Here is a 25,167-nt window from a genome sequence, read left to right as displayed (position 1 = left end):
GATTACAGCTATAGGTGTAATGAGCATTCGCTCTGAACTAGTGGTTGTCTCTACAGAGAGTCACACAAACACCATTACTGTGTTTTTCTCAAATAAATGAAGAGATTAATTAAACAATCAATTAGTGTAAAAATAGGCAGCATTATCAATTAATTTGTTTACTGCATTTTTTAAATTGAGGCGTGATGGTACTTGCTTAGACTTAGATTCCCTCTTTCATTCACTGACTGTGGTAATAGAAGCAGTACTTCATTAGGATTGCAACAACGTAATGGGGTCATAAGAGTTCTGATGTCTTGTCAGGACCCGGTGCGAGAAACAGTCACTAAATAATTGGCAGAACCCAGAAGATGAGGCAGACACAGCAGTACTAGAGATGGTGGTTTAATAAAAAATAGATATCCTCCAAAATACAACGAAAAATCCACAAAGTGGTAAAAAACAGCAGGGAAAAACAAACCTCAAAAGACTACTCAAATAATAAACAAGAACAAAACCAGAGAACCTCTGGAAAATCCAACAAGAGAAAAGTCTATATAAAACAAGGCTTGGGCTGGGGCTGGGTGCTAACTTACAAACACTGAGCAAGGAACTAAGGAACACACAGGGTTTAAATACTAACAAGGGAATGACTTACAGGTGCAAACAATAATTGGAGCAAGAAAAACAAAAGGTACAAAAAAGGTGCAAGGGGGACATCTAGTGAACAAAACCTGAACAGTCCTGGCCAAAACCTGACATGTCTAGGATCCTTCTGGGTCAAATCTAGCTGCAGTTTGCGAGAAGATCTCAGTCCTTCACGATAACCGATGTCTTTGGAAATATGACAGGTCCTGTACAGCGTCGAAGAAAAAAAAGGGATATAGTATGTGACTGAAAAGGGCTGCTATTGGAGAAAGAGCTTTCTGTACTTTCAAAGCTGGACTGGCCAGAGCCTGAAACGCTTTGCCTTGAATGTACAGACAGAAGAACCCCTAGGAGTCAATGACAGACCTCTCTATATTACTCTCCTCCAATGTATCAGCCATCTGTTAGTATACTTATATTTTCATGGGATTATTTTCATGCAGTGAAACGTTAATGTGTTTCAAAGTAATGGCACACCCACGTCTATAGGTATTGGCAGCCAGTTGACATGGCAGCCGTTCAGCATTTTTCACCAGCAACACGTCTGTCCTCTCTCTTCTGCTGTGTTGGAGTGTTAGCATAAGGTGATCCCCCTCTCTCTCTATTTCTGTTATATATTTTCAGGGGTGCAACTTTCACTGGGGACGGGGGGATAAGTCCCCCCCCCCCCCCCCCCACATTCTGAAATTGCATTTTTGTCCCCCACAATTTTATTATTGGAATGTGATACAAAACGATGCCACGGTGTGCTTTAGGACCATGTGGACGCTTCCGAGCGGTCGGGTAGGCTGTTTGGAGTGTTTATCTGACTGGATGAAAAAATATATAATAATGTCCCCCCCACTTAAAACCAAAGTTGCACCCCTGTATATTTTCACACATAAACTCATTACCAGTATTAAGAGGGGCTGTCTGTTTTTTGGAGGGTGCTGCATTGTCCCTCTCTCGTTTTCATTCAGGTGTTATGTTGGCTGAATAGCTTGTTGCCATAGAGACATCTCTATCCTGACTATTTATACTGAGTCCCGGGAGAAAATGCGTTTCACCCCCTTGTATGCCGCTAATAACCACAAAGAGCAGGCACAGCCAATCATATTGCTTAATTAAAACTACCTTAGGGCTCCTGCCTGTAACTCAAGGTAAATGGTTGCTGCAGGGAAATATAATAAACCACTCATCTGATGCTTCATATTTTTCCCGAAGTTGAAGGTTGATAGAGACGTCGCTATCTGCGTTTATGTTGTTGCCATGGTTTAGATGTACTTCAGTGGATTGTTTAGCTTTGTAGCATGCTGTGGACATAGTGGACTTAGTATTGGCTTTCTGTGAGCTTGTGAGACTGGCAGTTATGTACTAAAAGCCTACTGGCTAGGGCTGTTGCGGTGACCGTGTTACCGCCACACCAGCAGTCATGAGTCATGACCTCAGTAAAATTCTGCGTGAACATTGAGTCACGGTGATCTCCTCTTGTGCACTCTGTGCATGCGTTAGTTGTACCAACTCACTAACGATTATCAGGTTGCTAATGGTGTGGTACTCAGGGCTCTATTGTCCCTCTAACCACTCTGACATCAATGCGAATGCTATCGAAAATCGCATCAAACACTTATCATCAAAACAGTATGTATTTTTAAAACTCACTCACTGCACAGCGAAATTACCAGAGTAGCCTACCTGACGGGAGTGAAAAACGTACTGGCGGGAAAGTGTTCTCCATTCGCTATTCCAGTGCATACGGATGACATGTATTTTTTTGTCTTGCGCCCGTTCCTGCCCATTTGATAATGGGCCATTCTAAATCAAAACAAATGTTACATATTAGTAAAGACAAGATTAAATTGAGAATAGTCTGATGGGTGAAAATATGATCACTTGATGAGGGAACAACTTATATATAGCCTGAGACAAGGTACAGAGTGCAAGCTTTTTTCCCCCGACTTTCTCAAATCATCAAAGCCTATAGTCGCATCATGCAGATTCTAAGGTTTGTATCATTCACAACTAAAGTTGCCAAATGACCCTAAATCTAGTGTATAGGACCTGTTTCAAATGATACATTTTACGCTCAATATAGCCACTTTATATGCGTGCACTCTCGCTCGGGAATGGAAAAAATACATTTTAGCTGCAGAAAAAATACATTTTCCATTTTATTCAGCTAAGCTCAATTATATTCTTCTTACTATAATATATACTGATCAAAAATATAAACACAACATGCAACATTTTCTACGATTTAACTGAGTTACAGTTCATATAAGGAAATCAGTCAATTGAAATGAATTCATTAGGCCCTAATGTATGGATTTCACATGACTGGGCAGGGTCCCAGCCATAGGTGGGCCTGGGAGGGCATAGGCTTACCCACTTGGGAGCCAGGCCCACCCACTGGGGAGCAAGGCCCAGCCAATCAGACTTAGTTTTTCCCCACAAAAGGGCTTTATTACAGAGAGAAATACACCTCAGCACCCCTCCCCCTCCGCCAGCTGATCCCACAGGTGAAGAAGCCAGATGTGGAGGTCCTGGGCTGTGGTCTACGGTTGTGAGGCTGGTTGAACGCACTGCCAAATTCTCTAAAACAACATTGGAGGCAGCTAATGGTGGAGAAATTAACATTAAATTCTCTGGCAACAGCTCTGGTGGACATTCCTGCAGTCAGCATGCCAATTGCACGCTCCCTCAAAACTTGAGACACTGACCCGTAGCACTCACGTATGTAGCCATGAAGTGCTTTGAAAGGCTGGTCATGGCTCACATCAACACCATCATCCCAGAAACCCTACACCCACACCAATTCTCATACCGCCCCCAACAGATTCGATCTCAATTGCACTCCACACTGCCCTTTCCCACCTGGATAGAAGGAACACCTACATGAGAATGCTGTCCATTTACTACAGCTCAGCGTTCAACACCATAGGGCCCTCAAAGTTCATCACTAAGCTAAGGACCCTGGGACTAAACACCTCCCTCTGCAACTGGATCTGCCACATCTGCCACGCTGATCCTCAACACGGGGGCCCCTCAGGGATGCCTGCTTAGTCCCCTCCTGAACTCCTTGTTCACCCATGACTGCGTGGCCAAGCACTACTCCAACACCATCATTAAGTTTGCCGACGACACAACTGTGGTAGGCCTGATCACCGACAACGAGACAGCCTATAGGGTGGAGGTCAGGAAAACAACCTCTCCCTCAACGTGATCAAGATTGCGCCGTACAAGATGGCCGCCGTTTTGCAAGCTCCGACCCAATTTGCTATTTTGTGATTATTTTGTCTTTTATTTTTAGTCTATTTTCACGTAATGTATCCGCTATTATTTCTTACAACCGACAATATCTCTTGAACATCAGATCGGCAGTTACTTACCCCAATTCCGGCTTTTACTTCGACTCATCTGCCCTAGGCTTTCTCTGAAATTCCAACCCAATTTTCAGGCTACCCAAGAGGAAACGCTGACAAGAGGGAGGATCCAGGTGAGATTAAGGCGAAGGATAAACTGGCCACCTCTTCCCTCAATTCTACTGGCGAATGTACAGTCACGGATTCGATACCAACGGGACACTTGGAATTGCAATATTCTTTACTTTTCAGAAACATGGCTCTCAGACATGATACCCCCAGCGGCTATCCAACTCGATGGATTCTCCATTCACCAAGCGGACAGGACAGTGGAGTTGGGGAATTCGAAGGGGGGAGGGGTTTGCCTCTTCATCAACTCCAACTGGTGTGCTAATTCCAGCGCGGTGGAAGTGTTGACGCACTGTTCACCAGTCTTGGAATACCTTATGGCCAAATGCTGAACCTTCAACCTCCCGAGGGAGTTTTCAGCTGTTATCGTGACTGCTGTATACATTCCACCTCAGGACAATAAAAATAACAAGCTGGCGCATAACAAACTGTACAATCAACAAACAGGAAACCCTGCACCCAGAGGCTGCATTTCTGATTGCCGGCAATTTTAATTTGCTGTCACTAAGACACGTGATGCCCAACTTCCATCAACAAGTTTACAACGACACTAAGGGCGATAAAGTCCTAGACCACTGCTATTCTACCCGAAAGCAAGCATACAAGGCCCTCCCTCATCCGCTATTTGGGCAAATCAGGTCACAACTCCGTACTCTCTCTTCCTGTTTACAAGCAGAAACTAAAACAGGAAGTACCCGCGATTCGCTGGAATTGAGAAACGTTCAACAGAATCAGAGGGAATGCTTCAGGACTGCTTTGCTATCTCTGATTGGAATATGTTTCGAGACTCCGTCTATAACATCAACAAGCTAACCACCTTCATCACCGGCTTCATTAGAAAATGGATCGGCGACGTTGTACCCACAGTGAGGGTTCACTGCTTCCCCAATCAAAAGCCCTGGATTAACACTGAGGTTCGTGCTAAACTAAAGAGCAGGGCTACCGCGCACAGAGCTATCATAGACTACCCTGATGCTACGGCCAAAGACAGGAATAAGTACAAGAAGGCCCGCTATGACCTCCGCAGAGTCGCCAAATGAGCAAAAGGACAATATAGGAATAAGGTGGAATCATATTACACAGGCTCCACCACCGGCCGCATGTGGCAGGGGCTTCAGTCTATTACGGATTTTAAAGGAAGACACAACCGTGATCTGCCCAACGATGCCTCTCTACCAGACGAACTCAATGCATTTTATGCATGCTTTGACGACGACAACAACATCAAGCCGGGTGTGAGGGCCATCACTGACCCATAGGATTGGGTGATCTCGATCCCCGAGGCCGACGTGAGAAGGGTCTTTAATCAGGTCAACACCTGCAAGGCCGCAGGCTCCGACGGTATTCCAGGGCGCGTTCTCAGAGCATGCACAGAACAGCTGGAAGGCATATTCACAGTAATTTTCAACCTCTCCTTGTCCCAGTCTGTAATCGCCACATGTTTTAAGATGATCACAATCATCCCTGTTCCCAAGAACTCTAAGGCTTCATGCCACAATGACTACCACCCTCTAGTACTCACATATGTAATCATGAAGTGCTTTGAGAGGCTGGTTATGGCACACATTAACTCCACCATCCAGCCACCCTAGACCCACTCCAATTTGCATACCGCCCCAACAGATCCATAGATGACGCAATCTCAATTGCTCCCCACACAACCCTCACCCTGGTAGATAAGAGGAATACCTATATGAGAATGTTGTTCAACACCATTATCCCTTCCAAGCTTGCCACCAAGCTTAGTACTCTGGGCCTAAACACCTCCCTCTGCAACTGGATCCTGGACTTACTGACCCCAGGTGGTGAGGGCAGGCAATACCACCTCCACCACGCTGACCCCTAACACAGGGGCCCCACAGGGGTGTGTGCTTAGTACCCTCCTGTACTCCTTGTTCACCCAAGACTGTGTGGACACGCACAGCTCCAACACCATTATCAAGTTCATTGACGACACGACGGGGGTAGGCCTGATCACCGGCGATGATGAGTCAGCCTACTGGGAAGAGGTCAGTGACCTGGCAGTGTGATGCCGGAGCAACAACCTCTCCTTCAAGGTCAGCAAGACCAAGGAGCTGATCGTGGACTACAGGAAACGAGGGGCGAGCACGAGGTACCAAAGAACCAAGTTTAGGTTCAAAAAGATCCTTAACGGCTTCTATCCCCAAGCCATAAGTGCTGAATAGTTAATCAAATGGCTACCCTGACTATTTGCATTGACCCTTTTTTTACGCTGCTGCTACTCTCTGTTTATTATCCATGCTTTATTATCCATGCCACTTTACCCCTACATACATGTACATATTATCTCAATTACCTCGACTAACCTGTGCCCCCGCACATTGACTCTGTACCGGTACCCCTGTATATAGCCTTGTTATTGTTATTTTATGTACTGCAATGTTGGTTGAGGGCTGGTAAGTAAGCATGTGACAAATAGCATTTGATTTGATTTGACATATGTGGCATTGTGTTGTGACAAAACTGAACATTTTAAAGTGGCCTTTTATTTTCCCCAGCACAAAGTGCACCTGCGTAATGATCATGCTGTTTAATCAGCTGCTTGATATGCCACACCTGGCAAGTGGATTATCTTGGCAAAGGAGAAATGCTCACTAACAGGGATATAAACAAATTTGTGCACAAAATTTGAGAGAAATAATCTTTGTGTGCGTATGGATATTTCAGCTCATGAAACATGGCACCAACAATTTACATGTTGAGTTTATATTTTTGTTCAGTGTATTATAAAATAACGGCACGGGATCTTGTCTGCTAAATGAACAAGCCTACAGCCTATGGCATGGCGCATAGCCAGATAACATAGAGTAGGCCAACTCATATTCTGTTCTTCTAAAAAAAAAAACTAAAAAAATATATTTTAATGTTTCTTTAGATCTGCCTAAAATAAATAATACATGATTGTGATTGTTTATATTCAATTGATTTATTCGACTTTTTAAAATGTAGATGTTCCAAAGGCTCGCATCAGCAGCTTGTATGTGTGGAAGCCTGGAGATGGGAAACTTGTTTATGTTAAATAACGGTCAAATACCATGCAACTGTTGCCTATAGGGGTTGAAACCGTGGCCCAGGGGGAAATGTTTTGGGTGGATGTGCTGTTTTTCAAATCAAATCAAATCAAATGTATTTATATAGTCCTTCGTACATCAGCTGATATCTCAAAGTGCTGTACAGAAACCCAGCCTAAAACCCCAAACAGCAAGCAATGCAGGTGTAGAAGCACCTATGTTTAGATTTTTACTAGGGGCTGCTGCAGCATCTCTACTTCCCACAGCTATGGTTGAACCTTGTTCAAGATGTAACTAGTGCATACCAAACAAACTTTTAGGGAAAGACCTGGCAACAACAATTCCAAACGATTGCGTGCACGACTCTGTAGATCGCAAATATGTTATAATATAGGGGAGATTGGTCTTGAATATAAATGCTATTATTACGTAACTGCAAATAATCCTGAAACTGACAACACACGGTTGCAATGAATACATCATCTAGGTTAGTGGGACTGTATTCCTCCAGGTATTGTTGGATATTTTTTTAAATCTCTAGACACAGGCACAATGACAGAGGTCACTGAGCTGGACCTTGGTTGTGTAACCTAAACTAGATCAGCTCTGAAACTAGCAGACGGGTTATTCTTTCAAATAACATTACTTGCGTCATTTCTGATTTCCCCCCATTAGCATTTGACTCTTTCCTTCTATTTTACTTTGATGTCTCACGAGGGTCTTGAAACTGCTCTATTTGTACCATTATTATCAAGATTTCCCTAAAAATAAATACTTTACCTAAAAGTATAATCCTATTTCCCATTGATTGCTCGTGGTTTTTCAGATCTCCTAACAGTACTGTTTGTAGGTCCATCTTAACACAGACATTATGACTCAACAACCCCTCCTGGACCTGACTCCAAAAGCGAGTCACTGAAGGACAGTACCAAAAGAGGGGATCTATTGATTAAAAATTAATATGATTTTTAAAATATTTTTGGGGGGCGGGTAGATCAGCTTTAATATTGCAGATTGTATATACAGTGGGGCAAAAAAGTATTTAGTCAGCCACCAATTGTGCAAGTTCTCCCACTTAAAAGAGAGAGAGGCCTGTAATTTTCATCATAGGTACACTTCAACTATGACAGACAAAATGAGAAAAAAAAATCCAGAAAATCACATCGTAGGATTTTTAATGAATTTATTTTCAAATTATGGTGGAAAATAAGTATTTGGTCAATAACAAAAGTTTATCTCAATACTTTGTTATATACCCTTTGTTGGCAATGACAGAGGTCAAACCTCCGATACCTCAACTGGTATGCCATCCAACTTAAGGACTTTATTTGAATCAATAAGTTCCTCCTCTGTAATTTCGCCTTCACATGAGTCTTTCTGTACAGCTGTTACTTTTACTTTATTAATAGAAAGAAAATCCATACAATTAGCTTCGGCTAGAGAAGATGGATCAGACAAACGAAAACATATGCTTAAAGTACTTTGCTTCCTCTTTCAAAATATTATTTTGTGAATCATGGGTGACTCATGGGTCATTTGTAACAAGATTCAGTCAATTGTTTTTCGTAGCATTTAAACATATATAATTTCCCCCCCCATATTCCATCCAATTTGGTAAATTTTTTATAATATATTACACTTGATCTTTCTTGAATAAGTTCCTCCATTTCTTTTTGTTTTTCCTCTAACTTAGTCTGAGCCTCTATGGTACAGTTTTTATTGCCATTTCCTTTGTTAATATGGAATCTTGACCTAAATTGCTTTTGTTTAAGAGCTGAGTGCCGAATTGCATGGCCTCTAAAGCCACATTTTTAAAAGTGTCCCATACAATAACGGGATCTGCTGTACCTATGTTATGTCGGAAAAATGCAGTTATAAATTCCTCTGTCCTAGTTAAAAACTAGTTAGGCTTTTATAAACTTTCCAATATCCTCACCCATGTGGAAATTCAGTCCCCTAGCAACACTTTTTTACCTTTTTGTGCCAACGAAAATGACATAAGAAAGTAGTCAAGACGACTACCTTGATTGAGCCTCCGCCATGTATATCTCACTAGGTCATGATATTTAAGCCTCCATATATCCACTAGTTCCAATATATCCATGACATTCGTGATTTCCTTAAGAGCATGTGAGCGACTAAACATTTTACTGTCCTTATTTACAATGTCATTCATAAACATGATACCTTACTTTAAAATGTTTTCAAAGAAAATTGGTCTTAAGTCTATCAGTACGTTGAAGTTTGGCCATATTATTTGCTGTAATATTTGTTCTGCATCTTCTGGAGGATAACATTGGGAATTGTAATCAACTCTGTGTGGCTTCATTTGGAAAGGAGGATTCTTTAAACAGGGCTCCATTGTCCATCCACTGTAAATGGTTGGTTTTAATCTGTGTAAGAGACCCCTTTTTGAACATTGGATATGACTCTCTTAGTAGACTGTTGGTAGTGCTGAGCGGTTAAACGTCATTTCGTTTTCCCCCCAGTTATTAAACAACTTCTTGACCGACGCCGTCAGTTTAATTAATTTGAGCTTAACGTGCAGTTTCTCTAGAGAGAAATCAAGGAAGGAACTATGTGGGATGCTGGGCTGAGGGGAGTTGTAGTTTTCATTAAGCAAATATTCAACCTAGTTCTGCGCAGAAACGTGGTAAATAACTACAATCCTGCTGTGACTGATCTGTGCCATTGACTGTGTTTTCTCAAGCTGCAGACGCCGCAATACGGATGAGCGCCTTCTCCAGTGTAATTAAAAACTCTACACCGCCAAGGGCTTAATGAGGAATTGGACCGTGTATGTTTCTTGTTGTGTTGTCCACACGTACCAGCAGTCCCCCCCCCCCCCCTTTCCAATTATATGTGACATTTGAATTGTCAATTTTTGATACTCTTCTATGTATTCCTTGTTAATATGCACTCCCTATTCGACAGTCTCTAATCAACTATCTGCTTGCGCCTGTTATGCACAGCAGGTGTGTCTTAAGTACACGCCTTCTTAATTTGTTTGTACAGCACTGATGAAGGCATAAGGCCGAAACTCATTTTTATATAGCACCTTGCACTTTCACTCTTTGTATTCTTTCGAGCATGGGTTAAATTCATGATATTGTTTTTGCATCTCAGCCTCCTTGGGTTATTCCTTTTCATGGTTTTGATTGCGAGTACTTTTTGAACTCTACAATAAACTACAATGACCATAATCCATTTTTTTGGGGTCGGATAGATACAGATCTCTGGACAGCTTGCTAGATTCGGTTAGATCCATGTTTCCCAAACTCGGTCTTCAGGACCCAAAGGGGTGAACGTTTTGTTTTTTGTCCTAACACTATACAGCTGATTCAAATTATCAACGCTTGATGATTAGCTGATCATTTGAATCAGCTGTATAGTGCTAGGGCAAAACCCAAAACGTGCACCCTTTGGGGCCCCCGAGGAGCGAGTTTGGGAAACCCTGGGTTAGATACATACACACACAGACTGCATAGACCACACGAGAGAGGAATGTACACAGCACGTCAAGAGGGACAGAGACAGTTTGTGAAAGTATGCCTTATGTACTTTGAAGAACTAGTAAAATGATTCTGTCAGACAGCTCTGCAGCATATGGATAACCTTAGATGGTCTGGCTGGCTGGCTGCTATTGGCTGAGCAGAGATGATATGAGCACTTTAAAGGAATTAAAATAATAAAGTAATCAAATAAAACGAAGTTATAAAACACAGCTGAAATATTGTATTTCATAATAATTTCAAATTTTTCTATTGATGTCTACCCAATGTGGACCTGACAGAGACAATGTGATATTTGCAATGTTTTGGCAATTGAATGTTCACTATTTTTGACTTTTGGAATTTCTATTAAAAGCTCTCTAATCATTGTAATGCCATTATTTTATAATGCATTTAATATTTTTTTAAATGATCGAAATCAAAAACCCGTGAGAATTTTTTCAATAATTGGACCAAAACCGAACCAACCTCAAGTATAAATCGCTCAGCACTACCTGCTCGAAAACCTGTTTGGATTTAGATATAATTGCCATCAATATGTTGGAGGCTTTAAGTGAGAGGTTTAATGCCTTAATATTTAATCGTGTTAACCTTCCAAACTCATGTTTGTTATATAAATACAACAAATAATAAAAAGCTTCAAAGAATCTGATTGGATCTAATGAACACAACGAATGGCCACAGCTAAAAGGGGCCAGCGCGACATGGTTAAATTGAATGAGATCGGGTAGTGCGGGCAAGTCTACATGCCACTCTCTACTAAAGCACCATTCCGTCACTCCACTCCGCTCTGTAGAGACTTACACTCTCTAACAGCTGTTGTACATCAATACAAGAAGATAGACATTTTAGGGTAGTGTATTAAGTTGTTCTGCTTATAAAGAAGAAGAAAGAAGGAAAATATAAATACATGTGTTTTCATGCCTGAGATCTCTTCAAAACAAATGTAGCCCTCACCATGCTGTAGCCACAAGTCAAAAGACTGACTGCTGTGCTAAATATAAATATGCCTCTCTCTCCTCCCTCTCTCTCTGGCCTCATCAAACATGCCAAATATATGTACTTTCTAAAGAGGAGGTCTCCTCTCTCCCTCTCACCCTCTCTCTCTTGCCGTCTTTCTTTCTCTCTCTCGCTGTCTCTCTCAATTCAATTTAACAGGCTTTATACAGAGATCTCTCTCTCCCCCTCTCTCTTTCTTTCGCCCTCTATCTCTCACCCTCTCTCTCTCTCTCTCGCTGTCTCGCTGTCTCGCTTTCTCTCATTATCTCTCGCCCTCTCTCTCACTCTCGCAGTCTCCCTCTCTCTTGCTGTCTCTCCCTCTCTCTCTCTATTTCTCTCTAACTTTCTCTACCCTCTCTCTCTCTCTCTCTTCCTCCCTTCTCTCATGCCAGACTAAACTCACACAAACCAGATCCCCACATGTCACCTCAACCTGCCAGGCCAGGCCCCTGTGAAATGATACAGTGTTATATGGAGCATACAAAGAGGACCCCTTTACCCTCCCCTGACAGACAGATAGCACTTTACCATGGTTTCCCCTTCTAAAGGAAAACATTGACCTGACACATTTTTGGCTAATTGGTATAGATGGAGCTACCAGCTACCCTCTCATTCAGGAGGTATTTCCTGTCTCCAAGGTTACAGGTAGTATTGGGGAAGCTACTCTGAAAATATAATTTACCAAGCTACCAATTACTTCACACTGGAAGAAGTTAAACTACAGTAACAACTACCCTTAAGAATAATATTGTTCACTTAACTAAATGTACTTTGAAAAAGTAGTTCACTAAATTGAAACTACTTTGTTAAAATGATCATATTTAAATCTGAAATGTCAGACTACAAATTGCAAGAACAGATCACTCTAGAGTCAGAAGTTAACAATGTGTAATTTGGCCTATTTTAAAGTTATTAACTAACACTGTTTATACGCCACTGCCTTGTCTTAGGTTGAATGCAGCATTCCGTAATGTAAACAGACACTCACCTATACTGCTGAGTCTATAGATCTTTGCATCCATTTTTCTTTGTGTTTTTGTTTTTGTGACACCTAGTAAGAGTGCTTATCTAGGATCATGTCCCTGCTGTCCATGTAATGTTACTCATTATGATCTAAAACGCCAAACTGATCAGCACTTCTACTCTAATGCTTTATGAAAATGGGCCCAGGAACTTTTTTTGGAAGAGAAGGTGCCAGAAGGTATTTTTTGATTGATGTTGTGAAAATGATCTGCTTGCTCTGGTGACGACACTTCAAAGGGGAGTGTCAGGTGGTGTCAATATTTGCGGCTCAAAATCCTATAGGAATTCAAGAGTAAATACTGTCCATGGTGCGTCCGGAGCTACAGGACGACATCTGTAAGACTGAGTCATAACATCTGTTTTTGGTTGACTATTTTATTTACACAAATTATATATTGGCCATATGCTGCCAGGACCCAGTAAGTTGGAACATTTTCAACAAAAAAATCACTTAAAAGCCCCCTGTGCCCAAAAGTGACATTTCTCATTGAAGAGCTTTAAAAGCTTTTTCGTCTCTTGCTGAGTAATATCTGCAGGACATAGCTGTAATAACTTGCCTGGTCTGCATGAACGCACCGGGAACTTTCCAAAACAGATTACTCTTCATACCGTTTCCTCCTTACCAATACTCCAATACTTTAACAGACCATTGCCCCTTCCCTGCCACAGCGCATACTGGATTGTCACATCACACATTTTTATTTAATTTGATTTATTTAACCTTTATTTAACCAGGAAGGGCTCATTGAGATTTAAAATCTATGTTTCAAGAGCGTCCTGGCCAAGATAGGCAGCACCAAGTCATTACAAAAATGACAGACAAACAACATGAAAAACTACAAGTAATCTAGTAAAAACCATAGAATTCACAAGAGTATAACAAAAATCCAAAACAGCTAATTAAAAACATTGACAGGTCAGGGAATCAGTCTCAAGATCATTCATCAGTGATTTAAAAATACCAATCGGGACAAGTTCTTCCAGTTTAAAAGTATTTTGTAAGGCGTTCCAAGACGATGGCGCAGAGTACATTAAAGCCCTTTTACCAAATTCAGTTCGGACATTTGGAACAGTAAGCAGGATAAAGTCCAGCGAATGAAGAGAGTACCCACCACATTTCTGAACAATAAAAATGCCCAAATAAAAAGGTAGTAAACCCAAAATGGCTTTATAAATAAAAGTATACCAGTGACTGAGCCTACGAGTGACTAGAGAAGGCCAGCCAACCCTGGTATACAAAGTGCAGTGGTGCGTAAGGGTTTTGCAGTTTAAAATAAATCTCAAAGTGCCATGGTGTCAATTGATCTCAAACACTGAGCGGAAGCATTCATATATAAAATATCCCTATAGTCGTGTAAAGGCATAAATGTAGCTGATACTAGCCTCCTTCTGGCTTCAAAATAAAAACAGGCCTTATTCCTAAAATAAAATCCCAATTTCAGCTTACATTTTTTTGTAAGTTGTTGAATATGCAATTTAAAAGAGAGGCTGTCATCAATTAAAATTCCAAGATATTTATATGAGGTTACAACCTCAATCTCCTTGCCCTGACAGGTAGTAATAGGTGAAAGGTTCAGAGGTCTATTTCTTGCATTAGAAAACACCATTAGTTTAGTTTTGTCAGTATTGAGGATAAGCTTCAATTGACACAAGGTATGTTGAAAAGTATAAAAAGCAGTTTGCAAATTCTGGAAAGCTTTTGGAAGAGACGAGGCACAACAGTAAATAACAGTATCATCAGCATAAAAAGAGTTGGATCTCCCCCTTTTAAAAGTGGTAGGACAAATGCTGATTTCCAGATTTTCAGGAATTTCATTACATTCCAAGGTTAGATTGAACAGATATGTAAGTGGTTCAGCTATGAAATCAGCTGCCAGATTTAAAAAGCAGGGATCCAAAAGATCAGGACCCGCAGGCTTTCTCTGATCTAAGGATTTCAGGGCTTTATGTACCACCTGCACTGAGAATGGCAAAAAGCTAAAAGTTTGACCAGCTCTCACTGGTACTCACTCACTCTCACTCACTGGTTGTACAGAGACAGAGGACACTGTTTCGTCCATACAGGGTTGTACAGAGACAGAGGACACTGAATCAAACAGCCTACCAGATGATACAAAGTGCTCATTGAAACAATTCAGCATTTCAGTTTTGTCATATACAGCAACAGAGTCCTTCAAAACACATGACGGTAATTCATTAACATTACTATTACCAGACATAGACTTAATAGCCTTCCAAAACTTTCTAGGGTCATTCAGGTTATCAGTGGTAACAGACATAAAATATTCAGACTTGGCCTTCCTGAGAAGAAAATAACACTTGTTTCGTAACTGCCTAAAAATAAGCCAATCAGCATCAGAACATGATTTCCTTGCTTTAGCCCAGGCTAGATTACGGTCGTGAATAATACAAGACAGCTCAGAAGAAAACCATGGATTATTCCGCCCTTTAACCCTGAACCTGCGGAATGGGGCATGTTTGTTTACTATTTGGGAAAAAAACATAATGAAAGAATATCCAGGCAGTTTCCACATCAGGGATAAGCTCAATCTTGCTCCAGTCAAAATAAAACAAATCATGAAAGAAAGCCTGCTCATTAAAACACTTCAAATTTCTCTTACGTATAAAACATGGGTTTGTCTTGGGAACCTTAGTATTTCTAACAGCAACAACAGCACAATGGTTACTTAAATCATAACAAAAAACACCAACCGCAGAACATTTATGTGCAACATTTGTTAATATCAAATCAATCAGGGTAGATTTATCTGGGCATTTAAGATTTGGGCGGGTGGGTGAGTTAATCAACTGGGTAAGATTCATAGAATTACAAAACATGTTTAAATCATCAGACACCGGCTTTAACCAACACCAGTTGAGATCACCAATCAAGATCATTTCACTGTAAAGAAGTTTAGACATAAGGTGCGTTAAAGAAGAAAATGCATCACCGAGAGCAGAGGGGGGTCTATAACAGCCAATCACAGTTATAGAAAGACCCTTTGAAACCTCAATATTCAAAGCAAGAAATTCCAACTGTTTACAAATAGTTTCAGACTTTGACACACTTACATGGAATTTAGATTTTACATATAGCCACACCCCCACCTTTCTTAACTCGATCAGTGTGATAAACATTGTAACCACTTATACAAATATCCTTATCAAAAACAGACTTTCTGAGCCAGGTTTCAGAAAACACAATTACATCAGCATCAGTTGATTTAGCCCAAATCCTAACCCCATCAATTTTTGACAACAGTACATTTTAAAGGAAAAATACCAAAACCAGATCTTGATTTAAAATCAGAGGGGGTTTGGAGACATTGCATATCAGGGCCAGGGTTGGGTTGCACGTTACCTGATATCAACAACAGAAGAATAACTAGGCACCTCTGTTTAATAACCTTGCACGGCATCTCTTTTTTAAGAGACCTACTGCAAGCGAATTCTACAAGTGAGTTTCCAGACAATACAAAATAGTCATTTAAAACCATTAGACTTTGGTAGTGACACAAATTCGTACTGTTCACATCATGCCACAAATCCATCGGCACTTGGACGAGTGGACCGAGTGAAAAAGAGCGAGTTCCTGCAGACAAAATGCCTAATGGACGGGAGAGCACATTGTCAGATGTACTCACCCAGCGACAATGTTTTCTCCAGAGTTCAGTAAATTCAGTGCACAAAGCAATACCACGAAAATTGTCATTTTCTCTGACAAATGTAAAAAATAGAGGCATCACACCCACTGTCCCCTAAAACAATATAGTGAGTGATGACATCCTCTGTATGTATAGCAGCAGGCCAAAATTGAACAGTATTTGATAAAGAAACAAACCTAAATGAATTATCTGTGAGTGGAATGTCACCCACTGGAGTTACTCACTGGAGTGTGACGTAAATGGGGCAAGTGAAGTGTCAGTAGGATTTCGCATGAGGCTGGTAATACCCTTTGTAAATACCCACAGAAGTGTACTCTGAGAATTGACTCACTAGTTTCTGCCTCACTGCTGTTCCTCTCCTGAACCACCTGCATCTTTAAATGGGCTGTGGTGACGTCTGAAGAGCTGTTTACAAGGCCCTTAATAAGAGACATGGGATTGCTGGCCAACCGGGAAGCTCTATTGGTCTGTCTGGGCGCACCAAAGCCCTGACAGGAAATATAAGAGATATTCCTTATTCTTCGAACAGGAAATGTTCCCAGCATTCCTCAGACACAACCTAACAATGGAAGCTGACTATACTACAGTATATAGTTCTGTTGCTCTAAAAGAAATATACAGATTCTTCTGTGGCATGTTTTTATTACTGCCTGGGGCAATTTAATTACGTACTAAAGGAGTCAAACAAATCAAGCCGCCAGTAGCTGCAGGCACGGAGGATTGTAATTCGTTGGAGTTAATGTGTTTTTATTCTGCTTCCAGATGTCGGCTTTCCAGTGACTGATTGGTGCCTCATTCATTATACTGTAGCCTATGTATACTGAAAAAAATCGAAATGCACCATGTAAAGTGTTGGTCCCGTGTTTAATGAGCTGAAATAAAAGATCCTAGAAATGTTCCATACGCACAAATAGCTTATTTATCTAAAGTTTTGTGCACAAATTTGTTTATATCCCTGTTAGTGAGCATTTCTCCTTTACAAAGATAATCCATCCACCTGACAGGTGTGGCATATCAAGAAGCTGATTAAACAACATGATCATTACACATGTGCACCTTGCGCTGGGGACAATAAAAGGCCACTAAAATGTGGAATTTGTCACACAAAACAATACCTCAAGGTTTGAGGGAGTGTGCAATTGGCATGCTGACTGCAGGAATGTCCACCAGAGCTGTTGCCAGAGAAATTAATTTCTCTACCATAAGCCGCCTCCAACGTCATTTTATTGAATTTGTCAGAATGTCCAACCGGCCTCACAACCGCAGACCACGTGTAACCACGCCAGCCCAAGAGCTCCACATCTGACTTCTTCACCTGCGGGATGGTCTGAGACGAGCCACCCAGACAGCTGATGAAACTGTGGGTTAGCACAACCAAAGAATATCTGCATAAACTGTCAGAAACCGTCTCAGGGAAGCTCATCTGCGTGCTCGTTGTCCTCACCAGGGTCTTGACCTGACTGCAGTACGGCGTCATAACCGACTTCAGTGGGCAGATGCTCACCTTCAATGGCCATTGGCATGCTGCACAAGTGTGCTCTTCACGGATGAATCCCGGCTTCAACTGTACCGGGCAGATGGCGTCATGTCTGGCGAGCAGTCTGCCCCATGTTGGCGGTGGGGTTATGGTATGGGTAGGCATAAGCCACGGACAACGAACACAATTGCATTTTATAATTGTCCATTTGAATGCGTAGAGATACCGTGATGAAATCTTGAAGCCCATTGTTGTGCCATTCATCAGCTGCCATCACCTCATGTTCCAGCATGATACTGCACGGCCCCATGTCGCAAGGATCTGTACACAGTTCCTGGAAGCTGAATATGTCCTAGTTCTTTCATGCCTGCATACTCACCAGACATGTCACCCATTGAGCATGTTTGGAATGCTCTGGATTAATGGGTATGACAGCGTGTTCCAGTTCCCGCCAATATCCAGCAACTTTGCAAAGTCATTGAAGAGAAGTGGGAAAACATTCCACAGCCTGATCCTCTATGTGAAGGAGATGTGTCATGCTGCATAAAGCAAATTGTGGTCACAACAGATACTGACTGATGTTCTGATCCACGCCCCTACATTTTTTTTAAGGTATCTGTGACCAACAGATGCGTATCTGTATTCCCAGTTATGTGAAATCCATGGATTAGGGCCTAATTTATTTATTTCAATTGACTGATTTCCTTATTTGAATATTAACTCAGTAAAAAATTAAAAATTGTCGCATGTTGAGTTTATAGTTTTGTTCAGTGTATAAGAAAGAATGTCCATTTAGTCAGGAATACAAATTATACAAATGAACCCGTTAGCAGGTAATTTATCATACTGTGGAGATCTCCATTTTATTATGACAGCAGGCAGGCATACAGAGGAGAAACAAGAAGTAGGGCATATATGACTTCCATTCTACAGTCAGTCCTCCCCTCCCCTCATCCCACAAGTAGGGTGTAACCTACTTCCAGTCATGTTTGTCCAAAATGAGTAATAGTCTCCAGGAAATGTATTATTTGATTCGTATAGGAGACCCAGAAATCACACCATTTGATCTTTGCCATCCACCAAATTTGGATGGAACAGCAGCAATTGTACGTATAAGGCCATGAATATTTCCCTTTTGACGATGGATAGGCTAACTCTTTGTAACACACATATCCCATTACTTATAAATGTGCTATTTCCTTTGCACAATAGTTTACAAAAGTTTGGAGGATTACAGTATAACAGTGGCTATTCAGCACCATGATACATTATTGATATTGATGTAGCAAAAACACAGCTGGAAAGTTCATTGTGTGTAAATATCATGACCTTACCCCGCAGGCCTATTCTCTGCTGTGCTGGGGTTACGTCCCAAATGGTACCCTATTCCCTATATAGTACAGCATTTTTTAGCTTAAGGTTCCCAGCGAGGTCATCCGAGCGAGGAACTAAGGGAAGCTGTACTAATCTTATTCTGTTATAGAAATGTTCATCTTTCTGCAGCCAGAGAAATGTGAAATGTAGGAACCTGATGTTGTGGATGAGTCAAAAGGAAGAGAAAACAATACTAATGAATGTGCCAAACTATTGCAGCAGTTTGAAGTGAGAATGTGGTGCGACACAAAAAATGTACCATTACCTGTCGACTGATCTTCTCAGATGTCACAAACTTGGAAAAGTGTGGCAAATTAGACTGTTTTACAAACAGATGGACTGTCTGAAATCCATTCTGGTGTGCTTGCATGCCTGTGTGGATGTGTGAGTGTGTGTATGTTTGTGTATAGTTTGTTTTTCCCTCTTTAAGTTACATTATTTAGATTCAGAGCAACACTTTCCCCCATGTTTAAAAAAATATATATATTTCACCTTTATTTAACCAGGTGGGCTAGTTGAGAAAAAGTTCTCATTTACAACTGCGACCTGGCCAAGAATAAAGCAAAGCAGTTCGACACATACAGCAACACAGAGTTACACAGGGAATAAACAAACATACAGTCAATAATACAGTAGAAAAAAGTCTATATACAGTGTGTGCAAATGAGGTAAGATAGGGGAGGTTAGGCAATAAATAGGCCATGGTGGCGAAGTAATTACAATATACCAATAAACACTGGAGTGAATGATGTGCAGAAGATGAATGTGCAAGTAGAGATACTGGCGTGCAAAGGAGCAAGATAAATAAATACATACAGTATGGGGATGAGGTAGTTGGATGGGCTATTTACAGATGAGTTATGTACAGGTGCAGTGATCTGTGAGCTGCTCTGACAGCTGGTGCATAACGTTAGTGAGGGAGATATGAGTCTCCAGCTTCAGTGATTTTTGCAGTTCGTTCCAGTCATTGGCAGCAGAGAACTGGAAGGAAAGGCGGCCAAAGAGGAATTGGCTTTGGGGGTGACTAGTGAGATATACCTGCTGGAGCGCGTGCTACGGGTGGGTGCTGCTATGGTGACCAGTGAGCTGCGATAAGGCGGGGCTTTACCTAGCAGAGACTTGTAGATGACCTTGAGCCAGTGTGTTTGGTGACGAGTATGAAGCGAGGGCCAGCCAACGAGAGCGTACAGGTCGCAATGGTGGGTAGTATATGGGGCTTTGGTGACAAAACGGATGGCACTGTGATAGACTGCATCCAATTTGTTGAGTAGAGTGTTGGAGGCTATTTTGTAAATGACATCGACGAGGATCGGTAGGATGGTCAGTTTTACGAGGGTATGTTTGGCAGCATGAGTGAAGGATGCTTTGTTGCGAAGTAGGAAGCCGATTCTAGATTTAACTTTGGATTGGAGATGCTTAATGTGAGTCTGGAAGGAGAGTTTACAGTCTAACCAGACACCTAGGTATTTGTAGTTGTCCACATATTCTAAGTCAGAACCGTCCAGAGTAGTGATGCTGGACGGGCGGGCAGGTGTGGGCAGCGATCGGTTGAAGAGCATGCATTTAGTTTTAATAGCATTTAAGAGCACTTGGAGGCCACGGAAGGAGAGTTGTATGGCATTGAAGCTCGTCTGGAGGTTAGTTAACAGTGTCCAAAGAAGGGCCAGAAGTATACAGAATGGTGTCGTCTGCATAGAGGTGGATCAGAGAATCACCAGCAGCAACAGCAACATTATACAGAGAAGCGAGTCACCCCTTGAATTGAACCCTGTGGCACCCCCATAGAGACTGCCAGAGGTCCGGACAACAGGCCCTCCCTCCGATTTTGACACACTGAACTCTATTAGAGAAGTAGTTGGTGAACCAGGCGAGGCATTCATTTGAGAAACCAAGGCTGTTTAATCAGTCGATAAGAATGTGGTGATTGACAGAGTCGAAAGCCTTGGCCAGATCGATGAATACGGCTGCAGAGTAATGTCTCTTATCGGTTGTGGTTATGACTGGTAAAGACGTTGGAGACATCCATCTCACCTGTTTCTGACCTCTAGCTGCTTGAATGCGTAATGACCATCAAGTCACATTAGCTGCTTGATTTCTTTGATGCCCTCGTAAAACCTGCATAAAACAGTGTGGTGATGTAGAATTGAAATGTAGTGGTTCTCAGCAGTAGACAGTTCAGAAAAGATTGATTCATGTCTGAGAACATGTAGATTGTGAAATAACAATCCCTGGCCTCTCAGGTGGCAATCACATGAGGGCATGACCTGATGTTCATGGTAAAGGTTTTTTATTGTCCAGTGAAAGATATGTGGTAAAATCACACATGACTGGTTTAGCCCACACTAGGGACCTCTTCAGCACATACTACCCACTGGCTGTGTCCGAATACAGGTACTTGCGTCCTAAATGGTAGGCTGTTTCAGTATGCGAACAAATTAAGTTTAATAATCTCCAACATTTCAAAAATCAAGTGTACTTTAAATGCCCGGATGTCATACTCATTTAGGCTTTGACAACAGCTGATCAATTAGCTATGGGGATGCGCTACCGAAATCAACAAATAGCGGGTAACAACGCAATTTTAATATTATGCGAAATTTCGGGGGGGGGAAGTATTGTTTAAATGCCAGGATATTATACCTGATTTTGGTTTTTCATCTATTCAAATTCGATGCACACTTTTCCACAAGGCATTGGAAGAGGTGGGCTGCGAGTGATAGGCCGTATTTCTCTTCAAGTAGCCAAACAACAAAATTAGGCTACTTAATTGGGAAGATACTCAAAGCTTCTGCGGTGGTGTTCACATTTGAACAAATGTTTTCAAAAAGTAGTTTTTGTTCTCCTTTATATGATCAAGAATATTGCATATTAGGCTACATTTTTAAAAACTATTTTTTTATTTTCCCTAAATGGTTTTCTCAATGAAAATTGTTTCTTGTTCTCTTGGTTTCGTTCACAGCGTTTAGACTAAATACTAAACCATCGTTTGATTTTTGAATGTGTAAGGCACCGGGACCTTGGGAGGTGGCTGCGATATTAATGTTAAGTTAATCAGGCCTTTTGTTTTGAACACATGGATTGTTTTAGTTTTGTATGCTAGGCTACCTCTTTAATTATTTCATTCATGTATCAAGCTTTAGCAGTCATTCTGATCTCGTTCCCAATGATCAATGCTATAGTTTATAATGTTGCTGTCCAGCGGTTTTGAATATCCGATGCATCTGACTTTCCACGTTTTTCTGTGCAATAGCCTTTTGATTTGAACATTTGAAAAGTTTTAGTTTTGTGTAGGTTATTTTATTTCATGTATAGTACCAGTCAAAAGTTTGGACACCAACTATTTCAAGGGTTTTCCTTTATTTGTACTATTTTCTACATTGTGGAATAATAGTGAATACATCAAAACTATGACATATAACACATGGAATCATGTAGTAACCAAAAAATATTCTTCAAAGTAGCCACCCTTTGCCTTGATGACAGCTTTGCACAATCTTGGCATTCTCTCAACCAGCTTCATGAGGTAGTCACCTGGAATGCATTTCAATTAACAGGTGTGCCTTGTTAAAATTAATTTGTGGAATTTCTTTCCTTCTTAATGCGCTTGAGCCAATCAGTTGTGTTGTGACAAGGTAGGGGTGGTATACAGAAGATAGACTGGTACTGTATATATGCTACATCACTTCGGTTTGACTAACAAATATATTGAAATGGAACCAAATAATCTGTTTCTGTCTTCAGTATTTTTTAAATAGGATAGATGGGCTATATGGTCTACTATGGTATAGGTTGAATGTGATATTCTGTCTATAACCAGCCTGAGGCTTATAACTCCATTCTTATTCTATTCAGAGTTTAGAGAAATTAATTAAATTGGAAATGAGCTATTATCAAGCTGGTTAATGCGATGCATGTCTGTTGAATTTGAAAAAAATCCACCTGCACTCGGCCCCGCCCCACCTACTCAGCCGATCAGGAGCTGCGACTGACTTGCGGCTGTGGCATGCTGCATATGGTGCGTGCTAAATAGTATGTGGGTATTCGGACACGGCCACTAGTTGAATCAACGTTGCTTCCACCTCATTTCAATTAAATTACGTTTAACCAACGTTGTCGAATAGACGTTCAATTGATGTCTGTGCTCAGTGGATGCTGGCTGGATGAGAGGTCAGAGGTAACATCTGGGCTTACATTTCCATTTGTTTTACTCTCCCTCCTTCAGAACGTTACTTTCTCTCCAGGTGTAAGAAGTTTGAACATGTTTGCACTTTACAGCTGTTGAAAATGTTACTGTTCTTGTATCCATCCAACTGGCTTTTGCTTCATACAGTGTACCACATCACTGTGAATGCTCAAGGCTAGTACATTAGCTAGTACACCCTCAAGGCTAGTACATTAGCTAGTTCATTAGCTAGTACACCCTCAAGGCTCAGATTAGATGATGATTTCCTTTGCATCGCTGTATCTCCCCGTTGAACTCACTCCTCCCTTTTTCCTCTTTCCTCGCAACACCGATCCTTTTAGCTACATGACTATGTTTATCTGTTAAGTGCTCTTAATGAGATAATGTAATATTTACCCTCAGTGGAGTGAATAGATAGATATTCCTTGTTTATTCCCCAGTCGGGTCATTCCATGTCATTTCAGCAAACAATGACACCCACCATCTCAGATTGTTCTGAAATCGTTTCTGTAGTTAGAAACAGATAACGTTAGAATTACTGCAACATTATTGTGTTGAAATATAATTTGATCTCTGAGAAATCAAGCTAATTGATTGCACCCAAATTGGCTATTTTAATTGATGGGATTCATATAATATTCCATAAAAATATTACCTAACATCCGATTTGGACCAAACTTTAAGACCTGAGGAATCCAACGAAATTGTCAAAAGCCACAACGAGTATACAGTATCAGTTCTCTATGTTTGACAAGTAGTGTGGAGCTGCGGCTCCCAGTATTGTTTCTTCATCCTATGTAATGTATTCTCAGTGAATTTGGTGGTGCTTTTTTTGTCCTTCTTCAGAGAAATTAGTCATTGAAGTTGTTAGGTTTATGTCCCATCCTACATGCTGATATTACCAGGTTCTGACCACTAGATGGTGCTGTTCCTGCTGTTAGTTTTTTATTTTTATGGATAGTTCACCCAAATTACAGAATTACATGGTTTCCTTTCCCTGTAAGCAGTTTATGGACACATTTGCGATTTAACGCAACATTTTTGTGACAAAACAATCGGTTGAGTTGAAAATGCGATGAAAACACATTGAACTTGTACATTAAAACCTAAGTGAAATGGTACATTTTGTGTGCACTACGTTATCACGCAATGATTTGTATCTGCAACAACTTAGTTTGGTGGAAACACACTGGTGGGAAAATGTGCATATTTTCTTTGTGCGGATTTTAGAATATTCACATGAAAATATGTCGCCAGTTCAATGGAAACCTAACTATTGACCCTACACATTAAAATTGCCAATTTGGGTGCAATCGATTAGCTTAATTTCTCAGAGATCAAATTATATTTCAACAAAATAATGATGCAGGAATGCTTTTCTTATCTGTTTCTAAACACAGAAATAATTTTAGGACATTATGAAATCCTTTGTCTTGTGATGTGATGTTTGAGGTGTGCTGAACCATTTCAATTAGTTGCCATGGAGATTCTCAGGAAGGCTCCAGAGCACACATGGTGTGTTCGTTCGGGATGAAAGGGTTGACAAGCAGGAGATGGAGCACACACTGACTTCCAGCACACACAGATCGCCCTTTAGCCGCAGGCTTAGGAGTAACACAGTCACAGATTCTGCATTACACACTGTCAAACACACACCTCTGCTGAGATGGCCCCTTAGCCACAGGAATTACACACGCAGTCACAGACCCTCTCAGGTTATATTCAACCACAGATAAGAACAGGCCCAATTCCCAGCTAATGGAGGAACAGTGATTGTTAGTTATTTCAGGCTGACTCTTCAGGCC

General features: G+C 41.1%; 1 protein-coding gene across 4 annotated transcripts in view; it reads left to right on the top strand.

Moving 5' to 3' along the window:
• LOC139580888 (cGMP-dependent protein kinase 1) overlaps positions 1–25,167 on the top strand; it is a 161,185-nt gene that overhangs the window by 74,336 nt on the left and 61,682 nt on the right. The gene's annotated exons all lie outside the window — the stretch shown is intronic.

The sequence above is a fragment of the Salvelinus alpinus genome, chromosome 7, assembly GCF_045679555.1.
Source record: "Salvelinus alpinus chromosome 7, SLU_Salpinus.1, whole genome shotgun sequence".
Taxonomy (NCBI): Eukaryota; Metazoa; Chordata; class Actinopteri; order Salmoniformes; family Salmonidae; genus Salvelinus; species Salvelinus alpinus.
This window is presented reverse-complemented; position numbering and strand designations above follow the sequence as displayed.